Source organism: Cynoglossus semilaevis, chromosome 1 (assembly GCF_000523025.1).
Source record: "Cynoglossus semilaevis isolate Cse_v1.0 chromosome 1, Cse_v1.0, whole genome shotgun sequence".
Taxonomy (NCBI): Eukaryota; Metazoa; Chordata; class Actinopteri; order Pleuronectiformes; family Cynoglossidae; genus Cynoglossus; species Cynoglossus semilaevis.
In genome coordinates, this window is record NC_024307.1 from 21031512 (window position 1) to 21039426 (window position 7915).

General features: G+C 41.1%; 2 protein-coding genes across 3 annotated transcripts in view; one reads left to right on the forward strand and one right to left on the reverse strand.

The window, feature by feature from the left end:
• pcxb (pyruvate carboxylase b) overlaps positions 1 to 7915 on the reverse strand; it is a 236066-nt gene that overhangs the window by 66450 nt on the left and 161701 nt on the right. The window lies entirely within an intron of this gene.
• The window catches only part of LOC103384998 (leucine-rich repeat and fibronectin type-III domain-containing protein 4), a 30608-nt gene that overhangs the window by 839 nt on the left and 21854 nt on the right, over positions 1 to 7915 (forward strand). Inside the window, exon 2 of the mRNA XM_008318742.3 lies at positions 504 to 1335. The gene's annotated coding sequence lies outside the window, so the exon portion shown is untranslated. The remainder of the gene's footprint in view (positions 1 to 503; positions 1336 to 7915) is intronic.

Below are 7915 nucleotides of genomic sequence, written 5' to 3' on the forward strand. Positions count from 1 at the left end.
CATGTGCTTGCAGGAGAATATCACTGCATGGCTGCTTAGAGAATGTGTGCATACTAGTGACTGTAATGGTGCAAGCAAGCATGAATGTGCTGCATGACTCTGTGCATGTGCTGGTGTGCTCCTGAGAGCGTTTGCCAGAACAAGTCAGTGCAGCCCTCCGAGAAGCGCTAAGAGGGTCTGAGAACTATTGATTCTCTCTGACAGACAGGTGAGAGTGAACGAGGGAAGGGCAAAAACAGAGGAGAAACATCAGTGGGGTACCGAGGTTGGGGAGTGCGATGCCAGAAAGGGAGGAGGTATTAATTGAGCAACTGTATCATTATAAAGTGGGTTGGATATATATATATATATAAAGACAAGGGATGGACAGAAGAAAAGGAAGGTGGAACAGTACTGCCAAATGGGCTCAGTCAAATGTTTGTTTGATTTGTGGGAGAGTAAAGATGACATTAATGGAACACATTTTCACTGCACCCACTCTCCATCTGTCTCCTCTTTTGCAGGATCTTTTACCATCCCTCCCTTCATCTCTCAAGCCAAAAACCCACTTCTTCTTCTGCACAAGGTCACCAAGTGTGAGGGAGCAACCATGGGTCACACACTGTAGATTGCTGAGACTCTGGAAATCACCCTGAGAAGTGAATGATGAGAGAGAAAGGGAGTGGGGAGATTAAATGTGAGAAAGAAATAGGCAATGATGGGAAAGGGCCATGGAAATAAATAAGAACTGAAGAGGAAGAGTTGTATGAAGGAGGGGGGAGGATAGAAGTAGGGGAAGAAAAAAGGGGTGAGGAAGGTGGGAAAGCAAGGTGAAGATCACCACTAACAACTGAAATCGTATGCTGCCGGGTCTCACCTGATTCACATTAAGAGAATTCCTGCAGAGAGCAGCAGGGGGATTCTTTAAAAATAGCAGGAATAGGATTTTTAACAGTGGATTCTTGGAGGCTTTTTTTTTCCCTAACCGAGGTCTCTATACTGGAATACTGCACCAGGATTGAATGAGTCACACTGGATTGTTCAGCTCTTCAACATCTATAGAAGCCTAAGAGGATATTAAAGGGATTGGAATTTTTTGCCTAATTCCCCCTACTTTTTCCTTGGACAACGACCTACATCTGCCTCTTATTGATGTGCGTGTGTGGACTGGACTAGTGGAGGTTTCAGCAGAAAACACGCAACCCTCCCTCCTGCTGGTCAAACACAAGGAGAAACACCTGGGGATAATTCTGCACTAAACACTGTGAAATACACACACATAACACACACCCACACACACACGAAGCCGGATAACATGTGGAGCTGATTTGGATTAAAGAGCCACAGACGGACAAGGTATTGTCAGTGCAGTATCAGACACACACATACACACACACACACACATGCATGCATCTATGACGACACAGTGTGTCACAGGTCATCTTTGGGGACTGATTTATTTGACTGGAGACCAACACTAATTCAAGCTCAGCCTTAAGCGTGCGACTCCCTCTGGTGACGGATTTAGCTGAATGACACTGGTTTGGTGTCTCCCTGAAGGTAACCTGGGACAGTGACACAAACTTGATTCACCATTATTGGTCCAATAAAGGTGAATTCATGTTTGCATGTTGTCTCTCTGGTGCTGAATCACACAGCCAATCACTGCAGTGCTCTCTGATTGGACTGGGATGTCAGTGTTCTCCCACACACACACACACTCGGGCCTATAAATAATGAACAGATGTGCATTCATAACAGCAAAAACATAGGTGGCAAATGTCAGGATACACACACACAAAATCTCCCACGTGGTGCCAAGGAGAAGTGGCTCTTTTCTTATCCTTTTATCCTAAGCTTTTGACGCCATAGTCTACTGCTCCACAGAGCTGAGAAGCCACATCTCTCTCCTGCCCTGTAGGTGCATACAGTTGACAATCAGCCAGAGCTGTCCTGAATCAGATTTCCCAGTAGGTGCATCACAGCTTGCCTTTCACTGCCTTACCTTTATGTAATCTCACCAGGCACATCGTGTGTGACCTATTGTAAGATTGTAGGAATGCTGTGAGTGTTTGTGTGGCGTTGTGAACAGCACAGTTTCACCTGCTCCTCATCTGAGGCCTTTCAGATAAGCACAGATACAGACCCACAAACAGAAGTGTTTATAGCATCATGACACACAGAAATCAGACAGAGCGGATGTATAAGAGGATAAGAGAGCGATGACAAGAACAAGAATGGAGAGTAAGAGAGAATGTACAAGGATGTAGGGAGGAGGGGTAAGAAATGGTGACACATCACACAGTGATGGGTACTCAGAGCAAACAGAGGTCAAATGAATATATTGCCATCAGGTTAGGAAGCATCAGAGACAGTGCTGTATGTCATCAAGACAATGAGGTTGTGACGGCTGAATAGAGGGATTAGCCAAAGAACTTACATGAATCAAGTGTTATTAACAAAAACTGTGAGTGCAATGTGCTTCAAAACGAGTAATCAAAATATACCAAATATTAAATATACATGTGATAAACACAGATTTTCACAAGGTCCACAGTGAAAAAGAACAGACTGAGGTCCAGTTTGGGTGGAAAAATCAGCGTTGATGTATTATACGGAGATAAAAACAGAGACGGATAAGGAAGGAATAATTAATAAGACAGATGGCCATCATTATATCACATTATATAGTGATACCATACAGTATGCTGCAATTAATCTCATATGACCCCAAAAAGTCAGTTGGAGATCATCGACTTGAGTCGTGAAATATTCAGCGGTATCATGGATGTGATGTAATGTGTGAAGTAACTGTGATGCAATAATGACGCAGATGATCAGGCACACCTGTAGAGAAGAATTTAGAATCTAGTCCTGGACAAACACCAACTCCACTGAAAACCGTGCCGACATTGGCAGAAAATGGCAGCTCAACACGGATTTAAACTCTTCTTTTATAAACAATAAGCGCTGATATAAGCAGAGACATTTCCAATACCTGCTCTGCTGAATGTTTACAGTGGTTTTAGCTCTGCCCGAGAGCAGCAGCAGCAGCAGCAGAATGCTTATTCTGCAGAGATGTCTGAACCTATTTGAGGTCTAACAAAGAAGTATTTTGATATCCATTAGTGGAATAATGTTCATATAATTGGCTTCTCTTTTTCTCCTGCCAATAATAGTCAAAAGAATACAGAATAAGGGAAGTGTCAGCTGACTGGAGTGCTGAAATAAAAATACAGGATCATTCTCTAAATTATCTGGGTGGTAATTTCCATATTAAACCCTTGCAAAAGTCTACTGGATGAGAGATGTTCAATACTCTGGGTTCAGATTAATAGCATTACAGGAACGAATTGTTCCAGCAACAGGATAAAAAGACAAGCAATCGTACCGACTGATTGCTATAGTCATTTATCTACACAGGTGCTTAGCCCCTCCCCATCACAAATACATCTTCTTACATTGAATCTTTTAAACAAAGTATCTAAAAATCTAAATGTTATTCCTTTGTTATTGTTATTTCTTAATTTTCATTTTAATGGGCCTCTGTAACAGGAGTTTATTTTCTACTACAACAAACGTAGTTAATAATGCAATGACAATGCTGACCTATAAAATTAAACTGGGTTACTTTATTTCTGCTCTGTAGCAGACAAAGCAAAGAGTTAATCACCTATACATTCCATAACTTTCACAACGTCCCTGGTACATGACAAGTCTAAACATCATTGACCTTTATTAGAAGCCTTCATATAGCCAGTTTACACACGAGCGGGTCCTCATTACGGTAGCTAACCTATGTCTGTATAGGGGTGGACTGATGGATGAGGTGTTCAAGTTCATGTACGTGTAGGACATCAGTTTAATTTCATGAAGCAGATGGAGACAGACACATAACATGACAGCAGAGATGATGAAGAATGATAACTGTAGGACCCCCACACACCTACAGTATGTGCAGAGGCTGAATTTGTGCCTTATTTTGGATCCCTGTAAATAAAAACAGGGAAGCATACAGTTTAAATTGCTGTAGTTATTATTACAGCTGGAAGGGACACCAAGCTGGCTATGTTGGTTTTACTATAACCAATGTTCTGTGATGATGGGTCCTGGGGATAACAATTTTGTTAGAAAGTGAGCTAAGGAGCTAAGGAAAGAAGTGGAAGGTTTGAAACACACCAACAAGGGAGACATAGTCCATGTCAGAAATGTGGCACTTGATGGAAATGGATGGAATGGTGGAATGGTGATTGATGGTGGAGGGAGAGAAGTAACGGCTGGAGTGTTAGAGAAGACAGAAGGGATCAAAGGATGAGACATCAGTCCCCTGTCAACAGAAGAATGAAGTGGTAGCTGATGGACAAAGTGCTACAGAAGGAGAGTGCGATGATGAAGAGAAGTAATTGCAGGACTGACTCCTTTAGATAGGGAGAAAGACTCAAGGGTGGGAGAAGAGAGACTGAGTAATGAAGAATAAAAAGGCGTGCGATGACACTTGAGAGGTGGATGACAAGAGCGGAAGGTGGATATGTTAATAAAGGAAGATATATATATATATATATATAAATAAATATAAACTTTTATATATATATATACAGATATATATAAATAAAGTCAAAAGTGAAAGAACAATGCCGGAGAGAGGAAGCACTCAGAGGGCAAACAAATACACGGAGTGCAGACAGATATAAAGGCAACAGACGGAACCCTCAGGGTGTTAAAGTAACACTGAGGAAACACACTTCAGCTATAGATGGACTCCAGACTGTGTGCAGGTTACAGAAAAACATGAATGAATATATAGGGAAATTATGGATTTTGGATATATATATATAAATATGTGTGTGTGTAAAATTCAGGGTATAATACCTGGAAAATTGTGATCTAATGAAAATAAATGTTAGCATTAAAGTGACAGCACATATGAGTTGACATTGTGTGATTGACAGCTCGGAGGGTGAAAATGGTGCCCGGCAGCAGGCCACGTCTGTACCAAAGAACTCAAAGTTGTGGCTTTATTTTGCATGCGCATGGCTTCTTCTCATAAAAGTCGATATTAATAATGGCCTTGGAAGGCTGCATGGTTGCAAATGGAAACATGACATATTAATTTATAGGTTAGATTCCATAGCAGCAGGGGATACAATAAAAGGATAACATCATTTAGAGGATGAAGAGATGTTGGATGATGAGAAATGAAAGAACATTTTCACATAGATGAATGACCACACAACAACCACCGAAGGCAAAGTAGAGGAGTTAAGAAAGGAAGAAAAACGAGACGATGAGTAATTAAAGTGCTGACAGTCTGTTTAGGCACAGCGGGCGCACTCTGAGGCGAACAAACTGTCACCACAGCAACCACTGGGGACAGACGCAGGGACGGTTCTGGGGAGGGAGATACAGGGGGAGAGAAATGGGGAGGAACAAAATGTGAAAGAGCATGTGTGAGGTGGCTGGGGAGATTAGAGGAGGCTACAGTGTCACGAGAGGGAAATGAGGGATGAAAGGGCACAAGGATGAAAAAATACCAGGAGGAGAAAAGGTGATTGATGCAGATTTAAGAAATACTGAGAACAAAATTACACAGGTTTAAATTAGGAAGTTGGAAACGTAATTAAAAAGATAATTCCATTCTCTGTAACACCGATTTAATCTTTTAAGCTAAATCCATCCAAGCAATTGTTTTCCACAAATTAGTTTTCAAATGTTTCTGTCTACCTTCCTCCAGAGATAGATGGTAAAAGTCATCTATTTCCAAGGAAACCAGTGATAACAGAGAAGATACATTATTACAAAACTTCCTGGCCAGGTCACTCCTGGTGTATCTAACCCATACGTCATAGCAGATCTCACTACGGTCTTATAAAGCATTCGTTTAAACTCTGCTGCTGTTCTTGTCTCCTAAAGGACATATTCATGCTGTGAGACTAGTTTCATACAGTCCTATACAAACCCTCCTTTTTTGACATGTTTACTTCAAACGTAGTTCTTCCCAACTCTACTGCCTCTGGAACTGCTCGTCTCTGACACCATGATCCGATTTCTAGCGTAGTATCCATCTAATCTGATTTAAGACCAGTAAATTAGAAACCATGTTATTTAGTTGGACCTTGACATCAGACAGGACTCCTGACCCACACCTCATGTTTGTCCGTTTGTTAACGCCACAGCGTCAACTACCGGCCTCAAACACATCACGTCTCCAAACTCAGAGGTGGGTCTCTATTACAACAATCCTCTAAAGATGTAGGTTGTACATGCTAAAGTGAATCACGGTGCAGAGTACAGCGTGGGTGATGACTGTCAGAAGAATACCAGCTTGTACTTAGTCGATGATGCTTATAGTCTGTGTCTGACAGGGAAGCACAGAGTGTTCCTGCTTGTATCAGCAATGTTTAGCTGATACAAGCTAAAGAGTTTCTGACGCCGAGGGAAACTAGTTTTATCCTTGGAACTACTGCAGCAAATGTTGTTCTGCCTTCTTTGGTCTCTTCTATTAGATTAAATGAATGGCTTTATGCGGTGTTACTGAGCACTTTGTGATTCAATGATGCTAGGAATAGACTTAACTACCTAAACATGTTGTCTTTCTAGTTCATGATACTGAGCCTGCATTGGTCTTGATGCTCAATACCTAGGTTGTGTTTTTTTTAGATGAGATCCAATTTTCTCTGTGGTCGTTCACAATATAATTTAACCGCAACTTCTATCAGACTCTGGTGAAGACAGACTACAGCCCCTATTTCCATCCACATGGGCAACAGAAGACATGATGTCTTGTCGCAGTGAGCCGTGTTTACAGAATATGAATGTTACACAGGACTTTTGTTCCCTCCGCTTCGTTGCATCATCAACTCGTACTGTAATCACCTACATTGGTTGAACTGTAACAAGACACCCAGACAAAAAAAAGACATACACAAGATTTGTGGCCTGCAGACTGTCCTACAAAAACATGTGTAGGGTCAAAATTTGAATTTGGACTAATTTTGCTATCAGTGTAATTTAGGTCTTGTACGTTTGTCTGTGTCTTAGTCATGTGATCGGCCATACAAGGCTGAGATCTACTGGTAAACACAAGGCTGATAGAAAGAAAAATGACCAAAGAGATTTGAAAAAAACAACAATAATACAAATCAAGCACCGTTTTTCTCTGAGGAGGTGCTTGCCTATGTGTTTATGTTATCAATCAATGCATCCATCAGGGAGACTCAGGTGCCCGCTTGGCCGGTCAGTGACCTAGTGAGCTGAGTGCTGATTGGGTAATTGTTCTTTTACAGAGGATTTCCCCATAGAAGCCCTGCTGAATCGACCTGTCTCTTGAATGAGTGAACAGACATCAGAGGGACAAACATATACCACATAGGTGAGCTTTTTGTGGAGAATTTCTGGTTGATTAGTTTAACCTATTGTATTAGTTTATACCTAATGTATGTAGACGTGCGAAGGCTTATGTCAAAATGCAGGCTGTTGTGAATGTATGTAGACGTGCGAAGGCTTATGGGAAAAATACACAATAAAAGACTCTGACGTCAGCAAGAAAAAATAGACTTCAATTTCATTTATGACACAAACGTGAGCAAGAAAGGTGAGCAAGAAAAAAATTTTAAAAAGGAGATGGAATGGAATAAAAGGGAGAGAGAGTGGTGAGATTAGGGAAGTCACATTTCACCGTCATCTGCAAAGATAAATTTGTGGATCTACTGCAAGAGGTATTGGCAGTTCTGAAAGCTGCGAGTTGCGGGTGTTTATAGATGTGTGCAAGTAAAAAATAAATTGCTTGACATTTTAAATACAAGACTACCAATTTGACACCTAACAAAAAGCCATTTACATAAGTTTAATGGATTTTGGGTGTGATTTTGTGTGGATTTCTGAAGTTTCCTGTTGGATGATTTTGCCTGATTTTAGAAATCTGTCCTACAGTGAAAAT